The following is a 10,000-nucleotide window of genomic DNA, read 5'->3' on the forward strand; positions in this document are numbered from 1 at the left end:
TTGGCATATGCGGCGCTGAATAATGCACGGTTCCAGACGGTTAACCCCATGAGCCTCCTCAGCCTCAGGCTCCACATTCACAGCATGCCAGAGAAGCCCCTGCAGCCAACAGCAGACACAGCCCCTGATAAGAGGACCCCCCCACAATAGACCAATCCACGCCGCCTAGTCATGTCTGCTGTGACGCTGCGTGTGAGCGTGTGTTGTTTTGCGTGTGTGTGTCTTTCTTTCCCTCTGTAGGTCTGTGTCTGTCTGTCGGTCTGTGTGTCGTCACTGTGTTTGTGTTAGTCTGTCTATCTGTGTGTGTGGGTTAGGGTTAGTGTGTTTCTGTGTGTGTGTGTGTGTGTGTGTTATGTTTTTGTGTGCGTTTGTGTGTGTTTATGTCTGTCTGCCTGTATGTCATGACTATGCATCTGTGTGTCCATCTCTCAGTGTGTCTGCATTTGTCTGTGAGTCTGTCTTTCTATTCCAGTGTCCTTTTTCTGTCCGTGTGTCCGTCTGTCTGTCTCTGTTTCTGCTTTTCTGTGTTTCTGTCATTGTTCCTGTCTGTGTGCATGTGTGTCTGTGTGTGTGTCTGCCTGTGTGGGTGTCTTTGTGTGTGTCTGTGCGTGTGTGTCTGTGTGTGTGTGTGTGTCTCTGTTTGTCTGTCTAGGTGCAGCTGTGGCACGTCTTCAGAGAACGATAACATCTCGGTCGAGGTTTGAACCAGAAGGCTCTTATCTGCCTGCACGCCCTGCAGCGTGGAGAGATAAGACATCCGCCCTCAGACACACACACCCACACACACTCATCCATGACCAGGAAAGGGGCGTTTAAAAAACAATGGGATGGATTCGAAGTCAAGACCCGTGATGCCAGTGAGTATCATCGTTGTATTTAACGGCTGAATTTATTTAGATCTTATTTAACCCAAAGGGTTGGCTCACGGATACACATATGCGTTTTCTCAGCAACGCCTCGCACTGAGAGACGTTTGAATGCGTGTCGAGGAGGTGCAGAATATGCAACATTAACACACAGAGGCCCGGGGGGGGGGGTCTGAAACCATGCGCCTCCTGACTGTGAAGTGAGATGGGGCCCCTGAGGGCCGACACCAGGCAGATAGACGTGTTATAACCCTGAACGACCCTGGGTTTGACCCTTGTCTCTGGAGGCCTAAACTATCCACACATGAGTGTTCAGCGAAGTATTGGACACTCGCTTGGAAAGTGGGAATATGTCCAGCCGACAAATAGAAATTCAGCTATTTTTACTCGTGGGAACATGCATCTAGGACTAGAAATGAAGAAAGCTGATGAGATTTGTTTGGTTTTAGAACGTCGAACTAAGCTGTGATCTGATTGGACGTGCTTTGACCGGGGTCAAAGTTGAAATGGTTTGAACTTTGAAGGGCAGCATCGATGGTGGAACATTTCAGCGGTCGGCTGAGTGTGAAGCCCAGGGCAGTGCCAATGCTAGGTTGTGCTTCGTGTCCCAACCCCATAGGGAATACAGTGGCCACCGCGATGCTGAAAGCTCACTCTGAATCTGTGTTGACCGCTCCAGAGTGGAGCACTCAGCTTACCCAGTGAAGCAGAGGTCTGATATTCACAGCCTGAACGGGACCCCAGCCCAAAAATGAAGTGTAATTAAACTCTCACAAAGACGTTATCTCTCCTCTGAAAGAGCCGAGCGTTGATCCGTCTGGCTGGGCTAATCTGTACGGCTCTGGATCTCGCCACTGCGTCCCCTCGTCAAAGTTTAATTTGGAGACACTAGCCGGGGCAGGGGACGTCATGGAGAACGCCATTCTGCCGTACGTTGCCAGCCCACATAAAAATCAACACGTTACATCTGTGTTTTCGACCTGTTTCGCAGCAGCCGTTGAATCAGCGTCTGGTGATCTCGAAGACATTAAGGGTCCGCTGAAACCACAACGCAATCCAGGGGCCAATGCGACATAATTGAAGTCCGTGGAACTTGCGTCTCCTGGCAACGCTTACGGGCTTGGAACACACAGAACGATACAGAAGTAAACAAAACAAGAGACCCCTTTGTTGACATCCGTCTGCGTATTGTAAACATACGCGGGGGTTTCTCTCCCCTCAGATGACAGGAGGTCTTCACCGCCCAAAAGGAACCTCAGAAGTGTCTCTTATTATAGAGAACCCAATAGCTCACAGTGCCTCCATTTCAATTACAGTCCTTTGTTGAGTTTCTCTTTGTGAGAGAGCCATAAATAAACGGCAGCGGCCCAGGGTTAGTCAATGATTGTGGAAACAGATAACCAGGTGGCTGGCCCCGTGCACCATGTGCCTCAACAGAGGGGGTTACCGTTCACTGGCAACGGGCAGCCAGTGTGAACCTGGCAACGCCAAACCGGTTTTGGTCACATGATCTTTCAACAAGGACAACACAACACGTAACAATGGTATAAGCTTCCATTGCACGATGGCTTTGTACGATAAACAAATCCTCAGGGCCGCCACCCTGAACATATGATTCACAAACTGTCTGAATACAGCGCCTACAGTCATGAGGAGGATTGAGTCACCCACTTGTTGGTTTTCAGGAGGAGGAGGAGCAGAGGACAGAGGTGTAAAACGAGGAAGAGGAGGAGTTGTAGGAGGCAAAGGAGGAGGATGAGGAGGACGAGGAGGAGGGGAAGGAGGAGGAGGTGGAGTAGGAGGAGGATGTGCTGCCTCATTAGTTGTCCAGAGTTTCAACACAAAGTCTGACCGCTGGTCTGGTCTAAGCGGCTCTCCCTTTACAAAGTTTCAGAACTAAGCCGCTCTGCGTGACTCATCAGCTCCTGACCGGTGACTGTGTGCACCGTGCACTGTGTGCATTGGGCCTTCTGGCATGTGTGTGTGTGTCTATATATAGCAGCACTGTGAGGAGGAGGATGATGATGGGCGTAAGAGCAGGTATCTGACCTCCGCTGACCCCTGTCAACAACATCCGGATGTGGAACAACATGGGGGCGCGAAAGGGTCAAAGTTCATCGGATCAGCTGTTGAGTTTGCAGATCTTAATACAGCATTCAAGATATAGAATTAGCATTGATCTAGATTCTAGAACCTTGCATTAGTTGGTGTGTGTGTGTGTGTGTGTGTGTGTATGTGTGTGTGTGTGTGTGTGTGTGTGTGTGCGTGTGTACGTGTGCATTTGTGTAAGAGCTGTTGTATGTGTTTGTGAGAGCTTGTGTACGTGTGTTTGTGTGTCTGCGTGTGTGTGAGAGCTTGTGTATTTGTGTGTGATCCAATAACACATCAGAACACATTAGCTGAACTAAGGTTACATTTAAGTCAGAGTCCAGTTGAAACAGAACATCAGAACATTGAAAGTGGATACAAAACCTTGAACTTTGTCTCCTACAGTGGTTGAATCTATCTGTATAGACGGAATGAGCAAAACACTGTGGGAAGAGGACCTCAGACGGGTTCCGCAGAGTGCTGGAATGCGTAATCCTGACACAGCGTCATACGTTATGATGTACGAAGCGTCTGAGGACTTTAATGAAATAGTCATTGAAGCACACAGCATGTCTGTTCGACACGCCCGCTGAACAAAATGTCATATTATGACGGATCTCACGTCTACATCGGGTGCTGTCGCTTCCTGTGTTTCTCTTTGCTTTTTTCAGGAATAATACCACTGAAAGGAATAGAAGAATAGAACAGAAGAGAATACAACTTTATTGTCCAGCCTGAGCCGGAAATGAGCTTTTGGTCTCACCTCAGAGATATTAAAGCAGCGCATTACATAAGCACACAAAAATACTTTGATTTATTTCCCTGGCTTGCAGCAGCAGAATAACATTATCTTGTGACTGAATGTCATTGAAGGGCCTGAAAAGCGAAAAAAAGAAAAACAACCAAATATTTAAAGTTTGACATTCGTGTCAAACTGTGTTGGAAATCGTCTGCCCTTGCCAAGGACTTTCCGTTCCGGCGGCCTATCCCCTCTCTACCTCCGACCTCAGGTTGTTCTGCCAACCAGAACCAGAGGTGTAGTGACAACGCTGGGTCACACACATACATGTAAGTGGCTGCTTCCAATTTTTTGGTTTCCCTCTTTCTGTCAACCCTGCGACCGTAGCTTCCCTTCTTGTCATCACGACCAGACCGGCACGCCCCTGTGTTTCTAGAAAAACCCGCTGTTGTGAAAGGACTGAGGGGCAGGAGGTCGATGGAAAAAGAACGTTGCTTCCCTTTCGATCGGGGGAATTTATCATGGCAGAAATCCGGATCCACCTGATTGTCATTGCACAACCAAACGGGATCGTTGGGTTTGACACTTGAAGCATTAGGAGCAGAGGCGCAGGGGGCAGCCCCGGTGCAGTGCCCAGGGACACACTCCAGGGCGACTGCCTAGTGCCTGGCTCAAGGGCACAGGCAGTATTAACCTAACATGTCTTTCGGTTTCAGAACGAAGGGCAGCATATGTTGACTGATTGATAAAATCGAATTTCTTGTTAGTTCTTGTTTCTCAGATTTCTTCATATACAACGTGATACTATTTTGGTATTATTTACTTTTTATTATTATCGTAACAAATGGTTCAGACCAGTTCAAGACCAGAGATAAGCCACAGTAACCTCAGGATAACGTCTAGTCTCATATCACAACATGGCTGTGTTGTTGTAACACCCACAGTTTATCCGGATTTCAGGGATAACCCAAGAAAAACATAGGGGACACTTTACACCAGAATAATCCACTTAAACATTTAGAAAAACAGAGAAGGCACAGAGAGCCAAAAATGACTTTGTTCAAACCACAAGGACCTGAGGTCAACCGCTGCCAAGTCAACTCTTAAGTACAGACCCGTTAGCGAGTGTCTCACGGTACGAGAAGCCATCCAAAACGCTGTTGCTCAAGAGTTATGAGGCTGAGAGAGAGAGAGAGAGAGAGAGAGAGAGAGAGAGAGAGAGAGAGAGAGAGAGAGAGGGTTCGGGGCCACTCTGGGTGTGAGAAACAGCCTGATGCCTCACACACATGTGTCTAAGGATAAGAAATTATTATTATCTAGAGCTGGGGGAGGGAGGGGAGAGGAGAGGAGAGAGGAGAGGAGGGAGAGTACAGGGGAGAGAGGAGAGGGGAGATGGGAGAGAGGAGAGGGGAGGGGGGAGAGGAGAGGGGAGAGAGGAGAATGGGAGAGAAGGGAGAGTAGAGTGGAGAGAGGAGAAGGGAGAGGTGAGGGGAGAGGGGGAGAGAAGGGAGAGGAGGGGGAAAGAGGAGAGGGGAGAGGAGAGGGGAGAGGAGAGGGGAGAGAGGGTAGAGGAGAGGGGAGAGAGGAGAGAGAAAGAAGAGTAGCAGGGAGTGAGGAGAGAGGAGAGGGAAGAGAGGGTAGAGAAGGGAGAGGAGAGGGGAGAGAGGATAGAGGAGAGGGGAGAGAGGGTACAGAAGGAAGAGGAGAGGGGAGAGAGGGTAGAGGAGAGCGGAGAGAGGGGAGAGGAGAGGGGAGAGAGGGTAGAGGAGAGGGGAGAGAGGGTAGAGGAGAGGGGAGAGAGGGGAGAGGAGAGGGGAGAGAGGGTAGAGGAGAGGGGAGAGAGGGTAGAGGAGAGGGGAGAGAGGGGAGAGGAGAGGGGATAGAGGAGAGAGAAAGAAGAGTAGCGGGGAGTGACGAGAGAGGAGAGGGAAGAGAGGGTAGAGAAGGGAGAGGAGAGGGGAAAGGAGGAGAGGAGTCGAGAGGGAAGGAGAGGAGAGGAAAGGAAAGGAAAGGAGAGGAGAGGAGAGGAGAGGAAAGAAGAGGAGTGACATCAGAACAGATAGGAACAACTGCTCAGCTCCATATGTTAAGGAGGGTTATATCTTAGCTTAAATAAATAGAAATACATAAAGAGAAGAGACCGACAGAGATTGATGGCGGGAGAGTGTGAGAGAGCGAGAGAGAGAGAGAGAGAGAGAGAGAGAGAGTGGGAGAGAGAGAGAGAGTGGGAGAGAGAGAGAGTGGGAGAGAGATAGGGAGAGAGAGAGAGTGGGAGAGAGAGAGAGAGAGAGAGTGGGAGAGAGAGAGAGAGTGGGAGAGAGAGAGAGAGTGGGAGAGAGATAGGGAGAGAGAGAGTGGGAGAGAGAGAGAGAGAGAGAGAGAGAGTGGGGGAGAGATATGGAGAGAGTCTGTCGAGCATATCGTTGTTTGGGAGACATTGTTTTGGTTTGGGCAGATGTGGCGGTCTGAGGCGCAGCCTTACTCCCACGTGAACGACACAAAGAAAATACACACTCTGGCTGTGCGGGACGCACACATGTTGGAGCAAACACACATGAAGAAGCACACACTATCTCATGCACTGTTGGAACGTCCCGTACCTACTAGGGACGGGCAAAATGATTATTTTCCGGGAATCAGTTCTTTCAGTTCCGTTCACTATCACGATTCGTTCATTTGATTCTTTATTTTGATTAGTTCTTAAGTCAGATGATCTGTCACGTCATTTGCCAGGGAATTGGAAATGATGGAATACATGTTAATCAACATGCATGTAGCCTACTACTTTCTTATGTTCTGGCGAAATTACCCAGGTTAAGTGAAAATATTAAGCATATATATAAAGCACATACGTGCCTTTTTTTTCCTAAATATCCTTAATACATAATGGGGTGCAGTAAGAATTAAATGGCGTCTTCCAAGTAATAAGCAGTGAAGCACGTTAGCAACTAGACCAAATGAGACCCGTAATGGTAGGTAAAAACGATACTTTATTAAATCATGCGATTGTGATGTAGAACAAAATAAAAAGAAAACATAAAGTGCTTGCATGATATTGAAGCCTACAGTGATCGTTAGTTAACTTGTACGCTGGTGCCTTATCTTTTGTTTACCCATGGGCCATGGCAACGCGATTGCTACCTGCTCTCATTGGCTGAATCGATGAGAACGTTTTAGACTCAATCAATATAAGGTCGCGGGAAGAAGAATCTCTGTTCGTTTGTATATTTTATTTACGCGACCATATTTTTGTTGCATGTTTAAAAAAAAAAGAAAAAATAATCAGTTCTCTTGTTTTGGGAATCAGTTCTCGTCGTTCACCTTCGGGATTCGTTCGTTCCCACCGAATCGTTCGCGACCAACCCATCACTAGTACCTTCAAATACACACATAGTCACACACACACTTAGAAACATACTGTGAGTGGCATTATTGTCTGCTTCATGCCTTGGCAGATTTCGTGAGTGAGTGTGTCATTGTGTTTTCGAGAGTGTGTCATTGTGTGTGTGTCTATGTATCTGTGTGTGTCTCTGTTTGTGTATGTAAGTATGTGTGCGTGTGTCTTGGTAGCTGTGCGTGTTCGAATGTGTGTGTGTGTGTGTGTGTGTGTGTGTGTGTATGTGTGTTTGTATGTGTGTGTTTGCTTATACGTATCTGTGTGTGTGTGTGTGTGTGTGTGTGTGTGTGTGTGTGTGTGTGAATGTGTTTGTGTCTATGTATGTATCTATGTGTGCTAGTGTGTGTGTCTTGGTAGCCGTGCGTGTTTGTGTGTGTGCGCGTGTGTGTGTGCATGCTAGAGTGCTCACTCCAAGTAACAAAGACGGTTCTGTGCATCTCCCTCTCTCCCTCCCTCCCTCCCTCCCTGGTTATCCTAGATTGCTCAGCCCCGACGCGACGTATGGAGTGTCTCTCGTCAGGACATCTTCGTCGGCCCTGCAGGAGACGTGGGAACAAGAGCCGGGACGATGGCCCAGGACGTGGCAGATAGAGGAACGCTCTAGGAACAACAGGGACCCCAGCGTTCCAGATCCTATCTCTAATCCACAGCTCAGCTTCACGCTCTCGTCTTAAACTCTCCCTGAACCCCACAGGGACGAACACACAAGCGATGATGAAGAGAGATGAGATATATTTTGACAAGGATCTAATCCACTTACGACCACATGCCTGCAACGTGACAATTATTTCGAGCGGCGGACGAAGGCCAGCGTGTTTTCCTCAGAATGTCATCGCTGTTTCATCACTCGTTTTGAGCTTGTTTGATTCTACATCAAAACTAGTTTTATAATTTTGATTCCCATCCAACGCTAAATCGGACAAAGCAATGGCGAAAGAACAGTGATACTACTATAATAATAGTGACCAGTGGTCATATTCGTCAGTTACTTTCCATCCATGTTCCAGGATATTTCCCGTGTTCCATGATATTCCACAATGTTCCATGACACCCAGGCTCTGTGACTCAGTGTGTCAGAGCTATGAGCCCAGCCATGGGAGTGGCTGGGGAAACACCTGGCTGGGAGCAGCAGGCTGTTAGCCATGTAGCGGTTATCTGAGTAGCCTAGCATCTTCACCACAGTAGAGTCTGGACCACCAGACTGCACTTGAGACGTGGACTACTCCTGTCTCAAGTGCAGTGTCAAAGTGCAGTGTCAAAATCAATTTATATTCTCTCTCTCTCTCACACACACACACGCATACGCACGCACACAAGCACATACACACATACACACAATCGCACACAAGCACACACACACACACACACACACAGAGACACACACACACACAGTTAAAAAGTTTCATAATGAACACAGCTTACGCGTGAAGCTTGAGCAATCGGAAAAAAAGGATTCTGTGGTTTGCTGACAGCCGTTGCCAAGGGTAATAGGGAGACTTTCTTTTAAAGATCTGTCAAAACATATACCAAAATACAACGTTTTACATTTATAGCATAGTACTATATTCAGAGTGCAAAAATGTTCACACACAAAAAGAAATCCAGAACATGAAACCATCAAACCAGCCATATTAAAAAGGAGAAATACTAACATGAAGTCATCAGTACGAATAAAGAAAATGTGATTTAAGTCGAGGTCAAAATTAGTCTTTCCTGCAGCCGTACACAAACACTGCCCTTTACAAGCCATCCAGATGACCTTTCTCACACAATGGTCCTCCACGCTCAAGCTCCCACTTTGTATCTTGATAACCAGATCAACATTTCAACAGCCTTGTTTTTTCAAAGTCCCTGGAGACCCCCTCCCCCTCCCCCTCTCTCTAATAGATCCCCATATGGGTCTAGCAGACAGGGGACTCTTAAGTGTTGAGTGCCACGTTAATAATTCAGCACTGCAGGGTGGAGTTCCTGATTGGCGGAGGGAATGACCCATGCGGCGACCGTGGCCCGGGGTGGGTAGCTGCGGTCAGCATGGGGCTCTGTATGGAGACCTAAAGTTTGTTGGCTTTCTTCAGCCTGACCAACACAAATGGGGCAGTTTGCTTCTAGCGCTGTTCTGGGTGCAGGAAGTCTTTCACAAACAGACAAAGAAGTCACAAACAAAAAAGTCACATGGACCAAATTGAGCTGGAGTCTTGGCGGCGATATGGTGCATATTAAGTTGCCACAAACACTAATGTATCCATCTTTGCTGGATGCTTTTGCCAGCTTTAAATGAATGGGGGCGGTTAGCCAACATCACAGGCAGAAGAGAATATACAGAAACACATCCGTGTGGCTCTGAAGCCATGTCTTATTAAAGTTAGAGGTTCTGGGGGAATCCCAGAATTTGATTTATATTTACTTGCCAGTTGAATTCCTTGTGAGTAGAAATAAAAGAAAAACAGAACCTACTTAGAAAGAATTACTTCCTCTGTCATGTTCATTTTTGGAAGGTTCGGTTGTAAATTATTGTGGAGAGAAGTGTCGGTTAAAATCTTAAAATCGGACAGTTGCCATGGCTGCTAAAAAAGACCCAGTTTCCCTTCTGTCTTTCAATGGGTTTCGTTGTAATAAGTTGTCCGTCTGCCACAGGCTTGAAACACAGCAACGTCGACTGTTGAAAGAAACCCGTTTTTGCTTCAGAAGATGTGGTCTGTGAATACAGTCAGACAGTCAGCGACCACATACCAATATCTGAACACACTCAACCATAAAAGATTTCAAATCCTGCTTGAAGAACAATGAGTCGCATTCAAAAAAATGTCAGGGTGGCTGTGCGACATTGGTGTGTCGTGTGTCGCCCCCGCTTTCGTGTCATGCTCTGACACCCCTGCCTCTTAATCTTCCCATTCATCTCCTTCTTCCTGG

At 47.5% G+C, this 10,000-nt stretch overlaps 1 protein-coding gene across 1 annotated transcript in view; it reads right to left on the reverse strand.

Moving 5' to 3' along the window:
• gas7b (growth arrest-specific 7b) overlaps positions 1-10,000 on the reverse strand; it is a 46,665-nt gene that overhangs the window by 32,322 nt on the left and 4,343 nt on the right. The window lies entirely within an intron of this gene.

Source organism: Pollachius pollachius (assembly GCF_949987615.1).
Source record: "Pollachius pollachius genome assembly, chromosome: 19".
Lineage (NCBI taxonomy): Eukaryota > Metazoa > Chordata > Actinopteri > Gadiformes > Gadidae > Pollachius > Pollachius pollachius.